Genomic DNA, 14,057 nt, shown 5'->3' on the forward strand with positions numbered 1-14,057 from the left:
GCTCACACCCGGGTGTTGGGTGCCCTACAACAAGCCCCCCAGGTCCTGTGTGACACCGGCCAGCACCCAGGAGCATCGCAGACGCCATGGCATAGTACAGCCGGCACTAGGGGTGCACACAACCAAATCAATGATGCAAAGCTCTCGGGGACTCTGGCCTGCCTAAACCCACAAGCAAGCACCATCAGGGTCATTTCACCAGCGCAACCCACAGAGTGGGGTTTCTGTTTAAGGAGACCCTCCTACCGGGGCCTGCACCTAGGCAGCTGGGGCAGGGGGCTCCTGAAAAAGAGGGGCAAGTGGTTTCCCTTGCAGAGAGAAGCCGAAGCCCTTCTGGGTAGGTGAAAATGGCTGGGGAGACCTGTGCTGGTGGCAGCGGGGCCGAGAGCAGGCAGGGCCCCCCATTGCCAGCATTTGCAAGCAGCTAGCAGCCCTTCTGCAGGGGACCACCACCACTGTCCCTCCTCTTCCTCCCCCTGCACAGCCGGTCCATATGCCAGAAGAGGGAGTGCAAAGCCCACTCACAAAGGAGGGCACAGTGCCTTGGATGGATGATCAGCGCTTCCTAGATCCAAATGTGCTCAATTTATAAAGAAAAAAATAAAGACTTTTACCTCTGGTAATTAGTCCCTTCATATTTCCTGGCCCAATATTGCTGAAGAAGAAAAAGCAGGAGGAAAACACACGGTTTGCAATTAGGGTTTGCAATTAGGGTTTGCAGTTACCAACCCTTCCCATGCAACCCCGGGGGCTGGCAGGGCAGGAGTGGTTCTCCGGAGCTGCAGCAGCTCTCCTGGGCCAGGGATGGCTCCGGGTCCAGGGCTGTGGGCAGGCAGGGACAGGCAGGGACAGGCAGGGAAGGCAGGGACAGGCAGGGAAGACCCAGCCATGGCTGCTGCAGCTTCTGCCCTCCCAGTGGCTCACTTGAAGCTGAACTTCTGCTGCTTTATCCCTGGACACTTGTGCTTCCAGGGGAAGTGGGGCAAAAAGGCTCGGGCAGCAGCAGGAGCAAGTGGATCTGCTGGGAGCCTGTGGGCCTGGGTCTGCTTTCTTACTGACAGCAAGGTGTTGGTGCAGGCAAAGGCTGGGGCAGCAGAGCTGCGTGCTGGGTGCAGGGTTAAACCTGCCAAATGCAAACACTGTGACCCCGTCGCTCTCCATCTCCTACAAGGATCTGGCATTTCAGAGGGGGTTTGCTCCCATGACTTCAGCTCTGAATAATTAACCCTACTGCCTGTGGAAGAGGATTTCAGAAAGTTTTGCTAACTTTTAAGCCCAGCAGGCTTGTTACGGAGGACCGGAGAGGAAAGACATCTTCTGAGTTTAACAGAATGGGAAGGGGGTGAGGCAAAGGACCTGCTGAAATCCGCTTTCCTCGCGTTCCTTTCTTGCAGCGGGGACTTGCTGCCTATGTCCTCTGAGCAAATTGGGCTAGGCAAGACCTCGGGCGGAAAGGCTAGCACCCAAACCTGGGGGCAGAGGGCTGATCCAGCCTGTGCAACCTTGTTTCTGCAGGAGTGAGCACCCACCCAGGGTGAACAGAGGGACTCAGACCTCCCCGCTGCCTCCTGGGTTGTGAAGGCAGGTGGAAAGGTGACCGGCCATCTAAATCTGGGGCTGCTGTTGCATTTCCCTGGACACTAGTCCAGGATGCATCAGATTAAAAGCCACCAGCCCAAGCAGGAAAAAGCCTGTTAGCATATGTTAGCATAAGCCTTCTGCTGGGCTCTTTTCCCCAGTGGCAAGGTACAGTCACATCAAGCCCTCTGAAGCCATCGCTGGCTCACACTGAGCTTCAGGTGACAAGTAGTTGGAGGGGTAATCTGTAGTGCAACTGGGGACCTGAAGCCATTAAAGCAAGTATTCCCTATGGCAAGTATATTTTTTTATTTTAAAATGTCTATAAAAGGATGGTAAGATAAAATTATTTCCTTCTCCTGAACCTCATCCTCCTTCCAGCTGTGTCACGGGAGAGTAATGAGTTCAAGACAGGAATGGCCCAGATGTTAGTGTAACAAAGCATGGGATTTAAAGCACATCTGCTTTGTAGAGGTCTATATGCCCATAGCCACTTTGATTCAACCACCTAAGAAGAGAGAGAAAACAAAAGAAAGAGAGAGAGAAATAAACAAAATTTAAGGGTTTATTTTCTCCCCTTCAGTCCTACAGATAGATGACTAGCATTTCTATTATCATAGAGGAACATAAAGATGACAGATGGAGCATATAAAGCTGTTTGTCCTCATCTTGTCCTCATCCAGCCATTTTGCTACGACCACAGCACAGGCATTGCTCTCTTCAAGAACACATGTAAATTTTTTCTTTCTGTTAAAAGGTGAAATGGATGAGGTCAGGCCAGTAGCAGAAAGTCCTGTTGGCACTAGGATGACCCACCTAACGTGAATGGGAACCAAACGTTCGTGCTAAGCTGAAGCCCTGACCCTGGGGCCATCTGTGGCCAGACAGGCTCTTTCAGAAAGGGAGCAAACCTCATTGCCAATGTTACCTTTTGCAGGACCTCCTAGCTGTCCTGATGGCATCTGCCACTTGAAGTCTATTTGACAGCTATTTTTTCAGGAGCATTTTAGCTGAGGGTATCTCATCAGGGTCACTACTTCGCACTATCTGCAGGTCTGCATTTCCTAAAGGCCAATAATAGGGATTGTTTGTTTTGAATATTGAAAATCTCCGAGACTAATGTAATACCAAAAAATTCACCAAATTAGCCCTTAAAGTAGCAATCATTTTGTCACATCACACAGTTACAATGGCCAAGTTTAGTTAACAGCATGGGAAGAAAACCTCTGACTGAAAATTTCTGACCAGTGTGTTGGCTCCTGTAACAGGGTAGGGAACAATCTAATCAAAGTTTGTAGAAAGCTACACTTAGGAACGGCAAACAAAACTTTTACTAAATAATAGTTATTCTGAATAGATCCCAACACAAACATCAGGGTTTGTATAGGTGGCAACAAATCATTTGAATTAAATTATTGGCAGAACTTTTTCTTACTGCTAATGTAATTTCACTAAGTATTTTAGTATTTTAAAGGGGCAAAGGGACTGAGCCAGGGATTTACCTCCAAGTCCAGGCTAGAGGAGAGAACAAGGGGAAAAACCCCAACCCTGAAACTTTCAGGTGAAGGCACCTGGCTGGGGCTCCCAACAACTTCGTTCTGACTCACATAGTTCCCCTCTCAGTTTCTCCTCTTGCAGGTGGCCCTCCATAATGCAAACAATTAAATGGGCATTAGGCGAAAGTGGCTGATCCTATTGCCTAATGAGGACATTTGGCAGGAAGGTAAAGGTGCCTGGCTTTTTGTTCAGAAATCAGGCCCTTTCTTATAGGGGCCTCGTGTTCTCCACATTTCTAAAGCTCTCCTTTGTTATCAAGGAGATGAATAAAGATGTTTCGAACCTCTCCAAACAATGTCCAGCCAGCCTGAGACTAAAACCCAGAAACAGTGTTTGTAGAACAGAGTAACAGTCATTTCCAGCAGCCAGAAACTCATCGTCCAGTTTATATGTAATTAAATCTTGCTGGCCCTCCCATCAGCAATGGGTGCTGCTGTCGCAAAGCTCTTGGCTGCAAAGTGCTGTGCACCTGTGCTCTGCACCGGTAACCGGCTCAGGATGTGACACGGTGTTGGGTCCTAAGGGTGTGGGAGGGGGGCATTTGCCACTAAAGAAGTGTTTTCAGTGGGGCAGGACTGGTGAGAGGGCTGGGCTGCTTTCCATTACCTGCCTGGCATGAACGCGCCTGTAACGGCTGGGCAAGACTCTCCTCCTGCTTTGGGAAAACTAGTTTCATTTTGGGAGAAAAGCCGTCTTTGATCTCTGGCTGGTGAAATAAGAAATGCCACGGACTCAGCCTGAAGTCCGTTGGGTTTGCGTGAAGTTCATCAATGGCAAAGCCTGCCCTCGGCGCCGATGTTGTTGCTGAAAAAGGGCATCCAGAAGCCTCGATGGCTGTTACAACAGTCACTGAATATCACCAGCACTTCTTGTCTCGTCTGCCTTTGCCTAAGAGCGAGGTGCAGCTGAGAGCTGTAATGCAGATACCACAGGTCCTGGGGAGAAAGTTGGGGGTGGACGGAGCTCTGTGCACGGCTGATCCCAGCAGCACTGTCCGCACCACCTACGACGATGTCCTCCTTCAGCCCAGGGTGCAGGTCAGCCCCAGCATCCATATCTCATGGTATAGCCCCAGGGAAGCAGCAGCCCCTGAACTCCCCGAAAGCCTTCTAGGGAGCTAGAGCTGAGCCAGGCTGTGACATGGGCTGTCAGCAAACAGCTACCTGCTGGGGGACTGCCGGGGCGCCCAAATGTCACCGGAGGTAACAGAGCGTCCAGGATGGTCTGGTGCTGTGCCTCAGTATTTATCGTCACCATTCAAGAGGGATCTGTCATGTCACCAGACAGTGATGCCTGGTGGGATGATTTACTGCCCTTTTGGTTAACCAAAACCACAGCAGCCCCTTGCTTTAGAAAAGGTAAAGGCGCACAGGACATCTCTGATTCTCCCACCAAAACCTCTCGTGGAGCGGCATTTAAGTGCTGGCACCAGCATACCCCCAGCCCTCTCCCTTCCTCAGCCTCGCTGCACACCAGCATCCAGCTGTCTGAAACGACGCCTGGCGTACTGCCTATTTCCTTTCTCTCTCTCTATTCTTATTTGTAGTCCCTTCATCATTAGTTCCCACAGGACTGTCAATAGCATATTTGTCTGACACAGACAGTTTCACTGCTATAAATTCTCCACAGCCTATTGAATAGAGACTTTTTAATTAGGTTTTAGAATTTTTCCATTAGCAGAGAGACAGTGAGAATTCAGGTCTCACTTCTGAAAAGCAAAATATGATAGAGAGGGAAGCTGCTTGATTTCCTGCAATATTAACATTTTCCTCCCTCTATTTATGGGCATGAATCAATCACTGTTTTGCTACTGTGGACAGAAATGTGTTTGACAATTTATTGTGTTACAAATGAGAGATTTAATCCAGCGATCCAAAGTGAGAGCCCTCTTGGGCTGCTGTATTCTCTGTGCGACATATACAGAAAATGTGAACAATATCTTTTATCATCAAAATTTGATTGCTTTCCTATTTGCACAAAAATGGCACTATGTTCTCACTATTAAAGTGTTTTTCTGGCTTTAGCTCTCACTTTGCCTTGCAGATCTGAGATAGGGCCTTATATGAAAGGGGAAAAGATTGAGCTGGTGTCACCTCCTCGACAAGTGTGAAAGAGCAAAGCTGTGCTGCCTTCAGCCCTAGACACCAGCCTCCATGGTCACACCAAGAGGACAAGCATTCATTTCTAGTGTACTCCCAGCTGCTGGGTATTCCAGACTCAGGGAATTCATGAACCAAGTGTAATATTTTTGTATTTTTAAAAACCCAGATGGATTTTCCCTTCCAGGAACTGCTGTAAAAGGTTTTCTGTTGAGCTGACAGAGAGTTCTCTTGCTTGCTGTCTGTCCCATCCCAAAACACCTTCAGATCAGGAAGAACTAGCACGGCGGTGTTTTGCCAATGCAATCCTTGTGGGCATGAAGTTTCTATTTCAATCTACTCATCCTGACAAACCTTTATGTTGAAAAAAAGCCCAGTCAACTCTAATGAGCAATGTTTTAATCCTGCTGGGTACATTTGATCTAGTTCTTGCACCTCAGCTATAGTCCAGTGTGTTGCATCAGCTTTTGTTGGGTTACACCGGATAAGCAGGACGCAGCAAGGGCAGCCTCAGGTCCCATTTCATCTGCCGTGGCAGCCTTCATCCCAGCTGGAGACCGCCAACATGCTCGTCTAGGCCTGAGCTAAAGATCTTTGTGGCTTCTGCAATGCTTTCACCTGCAGTAACGTACTATAAAAAACACAGTAAAGAAAAATGTTCTTATTACAATTTTATAGTTTTGAGAGGAGGAAAATATTTTTTTTCCTTTTCTGATTCTTGCCAAAATTTTACAGTACCTTTCATATGCTCACTCTCTTTAAAATCCTTAAAAGGAAGGTTTTGAAGGAATTTTATAGCTAGCCTTCTTTTTTCTTTTGACATTTCGACTTTTTTCTTTCAACATTTCTACTTTTTTCTTTCTACTTTCAACTTTTTTCTTTCATTATTTTGTTAATACCTTTGAAGAATTTAACTGCAGAGAGAGGGTTTTCCCCTGAAGTAGCTCTCCCATTAATCCTCATATACTTTTGCTAACATTAGAGCTTAGTATTTCTCCCTCTATTTTTAACCACATTTAATTGGTAGAGAAGAAACACTTCCTGGCCAGTATTTCCTCCACTCACTGTCATCAATGAAAAGAGCAATAACCAACACTTGCTAAAAGCAGCAACTGTCTTGACTCCACTCTGCCACCACTGTAGGTAATTTTTGCTAGCAGCTCAGCTGAGCCAGTCCAGGTCACTTTTTGCCCTCTAGCTTTTTTTTTACAGACCCTGCCACACTGTACCTCCCTTTGAGCCTTCTCCAGTCCTCACTGCTATTTAGAGACAGCAGTCTGGGCAGTATCTTTTTGCTACCCACTTCTGAAGGGCAAAACTTCTCTGAAATGCCCTTTTCCTCCCACATGATGTCTTAGGCTTACTTATTATTTCCTAGGTTTCCTGCTTCTCTTATTTCAGGAATTTCTCATTTGTATTTATCTCTTCAGCTATTTGTGCCAGAAAGAACCTTACAGCCCTTTACCTGGATTGCCTGGTTTTCAAAGTTTTGATCACCCACTGTTCCCATGGTAGCAAATGAGAAATACGGATTTTTTTTTTTTCTCATGTGTCCTGAATAATATTCAGTCCTTGACATGTAAGGTGAAAACCAGACTTCACAATCTGCTCTAGGAAGCTGCAAGAAAACTAAAAGGGGACCATTTACCTTTAGCTTGCAGGATTAACGGCTGCTAACCGCTGCTTGCTCCGATTTATGTTACAACTTACTCTGACATTAATGAATTAATTATGCTAAAATGATACAATAGGGGCAATATTTATCAGCTGTTCCATGCCATTGCCCTCAGCACGTCAGTGTTGGGAGCTGCTGACCAGTCTCGGTGCCTCCCTGTCCCCTGCTCATACCCCTTGCTGGCTGCACCATGGGGGACACAATTTCACTGTGCCTGTGAGCATCCCTTCCTCCCTCCCTCCCTCCTTCCCACCAGTCACCGTGGGAGGGAACTGACCCAGAAACCCTCCCCACTTCACAAGCGATGCTAGATATGGGTCTTTCTTCTGGTAATCGGAACCAATCTGCAGGGGTTTGCTTTGGTTTTGGTGAGTTTCAGAAACACCTGTGAAACTCCACCTACGCAGCATTTTCCATTCTCCAAACTGGGACATTTTTACCAGATTCAGTGTTAAAACCAGGCTAGATTATCTTGGTTTTGAGCTCGAAACTTTCACCAGATGATTAAACTCATCAATTCAGGAGAGTTTGAAAAGGTGCTCCTAAAAAATGATGAAAATCAAAAGTTGCAATGATAAAATCATAAGATTGGCCAGACTAAGCTAAATCCATCCCTAGCCCAGTTCCCTATGCCATGCATGACCACTTACAGGTGCTTACAGGAAAACTTCAAGAAGGAGTAGAGAGAATACAGTCATACACCATATTCTTGTCACTTACAAACCCTGCCTTATTATTTTATTGAATGCCTTCTGGTTGTGGCATTCTGAGAAACGATGAGTAACATTAGCTAAAATCCTGCCAGCCATGGGCAGTGATACTTTCACAGAACACATAATACTCTTCCAACCTCCAGTAATTTGCAGCTTAGACATTTCCTGAGACAGATGTGTAGTTTGGGGATTTAACAGCCCCAAACAATTTTTCTTCAATGAGTTCATCCAGTTGCTTTTCAGACCTGAGTGAAATTTTAGCATCCACGACGTCCTGCAAAAGCGAGCTCCACAGCTGAACTGCGTCCTACCCACACGCTCGGTGAAGAACCATCTTCCTTCACGTGCTTCTAACCTGTCACTCAGACTTTTATATTAGATGAGACAAGGAGCTCTGCCTCCTGTGACCTGGATGGGGCTCACAGCCTGGAAGGAGCTAGTGTACGTGGTCATTCCTGGTGTGGATGCTGTCCCACACTGCCATCCCCGACACGGGACTTTTACAGTCTAGAGATTGAGAACACAGCATGAAAAGCGGATGTACTATGGGTTTATAAGATGGCATAACAGTGTGAATCTGTGCGATTCTCTGTCCCTTGCCTAATAATTGTTAACCTGCCATTTGCTTTTCTCACGGTTGCTAAGCACTGAGCTGGTGTTTTCATAAAACTGTCTGTTATCCTCCGTATGCTCATGTCATACTTACATCACACTTGTGTGTACCTGGGCGATCGTAATCAGCTCAGGGCCCATCATTTTATTTGAAAAGGTAGGATTGCTCCTTTCCTAGGTGTGCATCACTTCATATTTATGGACTTTAAGCATCACCTGCCATCTTATTCTGCAGTCATTCAATTTTGCACAATCCATCTAAGCAGTTGGCTCATATCTTTGCTACCACAGAAATATTGTGTCGTCAACAAATTTTACCCTCTCGCCTCCTCTTCCAGATGGTTTATGAGTTTGTTAAGCTGCAAAGGTCCCAGCATAACTCTCTGCAGGAGCCTCCTCGTGACCTCTCCACACAGTGCCAACCATCCACTGGCTCCTGGCATCTGCTTCTAACCCCCTTATTTATCCAGGAGAAAACTTCCCCGTCTGCCCTGTGACAACTTAGTTTCTAAGATCCTTACGCTCTTCAAAATCTTTTTTCATAGCTCATTGCTCCCATGATCCAGGGGGCTTTTCTCAGCATCTCTTCTAATTACACTTCCTCCTTTTTAACTTGGGGCAACCAGATAGTCACAAAGTGATGGAGGCATGGGAGCAGCAGGGACTGTGTGGTATCAAAATTATGTTTGCCGCTTTGTACTCAGTCCTTTTCCTAATAGCTACTAAAATTCAATTTGCCTTTTTGACACTTTGAATATTCATTGACATATCCACAGTGATGCAAAGCTATGTGAGTGACAATAGCTAATTTGCAGCCCATCTCTGTGTTTATATAATTAGGTTACTCTTCCTCCATGCACTTTACTTTGCACTTACCCGCTCTGCCTTTCATTTGTCATTTATCACCCAGTCAGTCTTTTAAGATATTTCTGAAACTGTTCAGTTACCTGCACTTTTGAAAAATATGAAAAATAATTCTGAATCATCAGCATATTCATTGCCTCATTATTCACCAAGCTTTCCTGATCATTTATGAGTATGTTGAACAACAAAAATCCTCTCCTCTCCCTTGTGATTGCTGACCTTCGTCTCCTATCTTAAAAGAAGTTTTACTTCTTTATGATTTTACTTTCCTGTGGTCAGGATTTTTTTTCCGTTTTTTTTAATTTGGCTTTGAAAAAAAGTCTTTTGTTCTAGTTCTTCTAGTTACTTTACTCTGCCATTTAATTATTCTGGGTCTACATGTGTGCCTGAGGACATCCTTTTCATATTTTTTGTTTGATGGTAAATATTTACCCTGAGTCTTTCATGTTGTGTCTTTAAATAGCACCCTGCTGTTTGCGAACATTTAACCCATTTTACTCTTCCTTTAAGTTCCATTTAATAAGTCTCCTTTGTTTATATGTTTCCCTTTTTAGAAGGTAATAGATCAGGATTTGGGCTTTTTTATTGCTTGGGGCATGGTAAACTGGAATGCATGACAACCACTATCATGAAGAGACCTTTCAATGGCCACGTCTCGAACCAGATCTTCTGCATTTCTCAGGCCCCATTCAAGAATTTCTTCCCCTCTCTGGGTCACTGCAAAACTGATGGGGTCTAGAAAAGAAAAAAACCCACCTTTTCCTGCCTTGCTGGTTACAGCCAGTGTGTCCTTTTCTCCACAGGCTGGTCCCCATCTCATCATAGGAACAATAAGCATTTTCTGGCGTTACTTTGGTGCTCACAAAAAAAAAGGCAAATGCTGGCAGTGCAGATATCACGGGCTGCTTGGAGAACGCAGAAGCATTAGGAAAAATGATAGGCTAGGATCTGCATTTCTAAATTGGCACTAAGCTTTGCAGTTGCAACTAAAACTTTTTGCAATGTATTGGATGTTGAAATTCAGGCTTTTAGATCTGACTCAGCTCTGAGTTATATATTTGATTAACTTCATGTTATTATTTTTTCATCTTACCTGGTGCAAGGATGTTGGCCACAGAAAGGTGACAAAAGCCCTCCTCCAGCACTGTTTATGGTTTGTGGAAATGACATATTCTTTTACAAAATTCCCCTGAAGGAATCTGTACGCACCTGGTTAAAGTTGGTTTTGACACCTGCGTTAGTATATCTCAGGTAGGTATGTTTATCAAAGCAGTGGATCTCAATGGTTACTTTGAACTGTCCATTCCCAGAATTAAGATGTAGGGTTTTCTCTGTTTATTTTTTAACCCACGGTGTTATTTGGTAGATAGGCAGATAACATCCTGATTTAAGGGCTTTTGTGTGCTAACTCATCAGTTAAAATATGTGGAAGGCTAACGGCCTCTCCCTCATTTACACCAGAGTTGCCAGGTTTGGCTCACTGCTTCCAAGCATGGATCAACACATCTTACACAAACAGGTCGTCAGAGCCTGTATAGTACCTCTTATCCCTACTACTTTCTTCTTTTTTTTTTTTTTTTCATCTTTCTCTTTTTATAGGTCCTTCTCCAGACCTGTTCAGATTTTGGTCCCACTGAGGGCGAGTTTAGCAGCTCGGGGTGACAAGAAGTACGGTGGGACACTGCCTGCTGCAGTAACCTACATCTGAACTTCGGTGTACGTGAGGGTCACAGAGTTCATCTCTATATTCAATTTCTCCTGACTCAGTTTTTCCTAGTGACACATACCTGCCCCTGTTTTGATGGCTGACATTTTTATGCAACAGGTTTCTCTGTAGCATGGCTTGCAAAAGTAAGCCAGGCAGCAACCATGCAACTGGAGCATTGCAAAACCTTTGGCTGGACTCCAGGGACTTTTACATATATAAACGAGTGTTTAAATTTTTCAAAAAATCTCACCTGTACCATATTTCGGACTGTGTTTAACAACATGCACAGTTTCAACCTTTAGAGTCTCATGCACTATAGTTAGGTCCAGCTGTGTTTTCCCAGATGTGGTATTTTTCAGCTTCCCTCTGAAGCGTTGCTTGGCTGATTGCTCATGAAATGGGGGCCACCCTGAAAGAAAAAGGGAAAGCCAGCCCCAGTCCGTGCCCAACAAGGGTGACCCACGCGTGCAGCACAGGTCGTACCCCTCTGCACGGACATCTCCAAGCTGCAGCACAGCTCCTGCCTGCTTGGTGGGAAACAAAATTTTCCAGCATGTTTTACAACAGACCTATATCTAAAAATAACATGGTTAGACACCGCCCACACACACTCAAAATATTGACCTTTAAGCTTCAAAAACATGGGGATTTCCTGTGTGGGCTAGAGAATAACCTCTGCTAGGGAAGGCCAATAAAAATCTGAGACCATGATGCTTGTTACGGGCACTGAGCTGCAAATCTTACTGGGAACATCTTCCTGGTATTTTTGCTTCTGTTCAAACACACACTCCTGTACAATCCCAACAACCTTGGTGGCCTGTTGAAATTTCCATTCCCAGATGTGTTTGGCACGGAAATAAATGAGTACAGGCTCAGAACAGGAAGGAACATTAGGAATTGACTGCAATATCACTTAAAGATTCTATTACAAGTCTTTCAACCTCCAGGTAACTCTAATTTACACCAGGGATTGGGGAGGACTGGAATTTCTGCCATTAGCCCAGGACCGCTGCCACATGCAGAAACCCGCAGCTCCAAATCCAGTCTCCTACTTTATTTATCTTTATTTAATTTTCTCTGGGTTTTAACAGGTTCAGCAAGGAAGCTCAATGCTGTGCCATGCCTTGCAAGGACAATGCGCCTATTGAAAACACAAGGGTCCACAGAACAGTAGCTGGAAGAGACCCGTGTCCCTAATTCCAGCCACAGCATCTCATCCAGAGATGCATGCTGAGATGAACGTCCCCACGTTGGGAGCCCAGAACCTGCCCACGGACGCAGCAGCTGCCCACTGCGCGGGTACCCTGTGTAAACACACACATAGACAGTTTGTGTTGGTGCTGTACACAAACCGCTCATAGAACTCGTCACGGTAGAGCAGCTCCACAACATGGTCCTACGGGCCCCATGGGAAGTACACCCTGAAAAATACACCCTTTAAATGTTGTGGTCCTACAGACCACTCCGTGGGGGAGAGCACCTACACCACTCCCCTTGTACCTCCAAAAGGGACAGAGGAAGGGAGATATCACAGGGCACCAGTGGCCATCATGAAGCCAGGCAAACAGTAAGCCTAATGATAAGGGAGGAGAGTACTATTCATTGCTATGGTTTCTAGAAACACTCATAAATAACAGTATTGCAATGAATGAGTGGCATGTAGGGAGGTTCGCCTAAGTGGTGCTGTCAGGCTGTCCTGGCTCCTGAGTCTCTCCTCCTGCTGAGCACCCCTTGCACAGCTGGAAGGAGCAAAATTGCTGAAGACTCCCTCCCCTCCTTTGCTTCTGATTTTTTTCTCTTTTATGATGATTTATTTTAGGGAGCACTCAAAACGTGGCATTTCTTTTGTGGGCTCACATGCAGTGGTGTTGGCCCAGTGACAGTTTTCTCAGGTCAGCACTCATCCTAACAGTTACCACAAAAGGAAATTCTCTTTAGGTCAAAAAAACTCCCTTTAGGATGAAAAACTAAGTTGTACTGTTGGTTGCTGGTTCTTTGTTTTTAAATGAAAAGAAAAAAATAAAAAAATACCCACATCCTTTAAAAGTTCTGCAATATCAGAATAAAAAGTTGCAGCCTGTTACTGACTTCCAGCAAGAAGGTCCGTACCAGCCATGGTGATTTCTCCATTTCCTTGCTGGGAAGGAAATGAGAGCACCACAGGTCAGCTAAAAGCCCCATGGGACCAGAGGAGGATGGTGAGGGAGGACACGAAGGCTGGGGAGGAGGAAGGAGCCCTCCAAGTCCCTTCTGGCCATGGGCACTTGCAGAGCCTGGGTGCCCTATGCTGGGTTACCAAAAGGTCTAGGTAGGTGCTGGCCTCAGGGAAGGAAACACATGTACAGGGATATCCCAGATAATTTTCAAGGCTTTGCTTTATAAACATATTAAAGATCTTAAAGCAACCCACTGGCAGAAAGCAAGAAGCTTATTTCTTTTGGTGTGTTTGTTTTAAGATGCCAATCAAACACTCTTTCCGCAGCAAAAACTCAATGGTAGATTTGCCTTTGTGCAGGCAGTTGGGATAGGGCCCAAGAAGTGACAGCCAACAGATAAGGACTTAATTAATGTCCAGGAGGGATGAATGTTATCGGCAGTTTCACCTGACTCATGTGATGGGCCGATAATCTATTGAGAACTCCGTGGAGCACGGTCCCCCCCTTGGGATGACTGCTTTCCTCTCGTGAACGGGCAACGTTGCAGTCAATCTCCCTCCCTGCACTATGAGAACAAAGCTGATGGAAAAATTACTAAAGACTTCGCTGTACCAGGCATCACAATGGGCCTTTGGGAGCACTGTTGACATTGCACGTAAGGAGAAAACTGGATTTTTAAGTTTTAAGTCTGACGTTTTCTCCCAGTGATGGAGGTTAAAGGTGTGATATGAACTGCTGAGTGCTGGAACACAGTCTTCTTCTGCCTGCAGCTTGGTAGCTTGTGAAATGAAAGATACACAAAATGTCTGGTTTACAAATCATGACTTGCAATGAGAAATGCCACGAACATATTAAATAGGGATGGACATAAACAAAGTCCATAAAGTATTAGATAAGTTAAACAGCAGGAAAATGAGCTCTGTTATTTTTTCCTTTGTGGACCAAAATCCCTCCCACAGGGTTCAAAATACTTTTCGACAAATAAATTACCTTCAAAATACAACTACAGAAGTTAAAAGTTCTCACTTGGGACTTCGTCAAAGAAAGAGGCACAAAACAAACTTATATATAATAATCAAAGGCATGAGGAAACAA

This window comes from Haliaeetus albicilla, chromosome 6 (assembly GCF_947461875.1).
Source record: "Haliaeetus albicilla chromosome 6, bHalAlb1.1, whole genome shotgun sequence".
NCBI classification, from domain to species: domain Eukaryota; kingdom Metazoa; phylum Chordata; class Aves; order Accipitriformes; family Accipitridae; genus Haliaeetus; species Haliaeetus albicilla.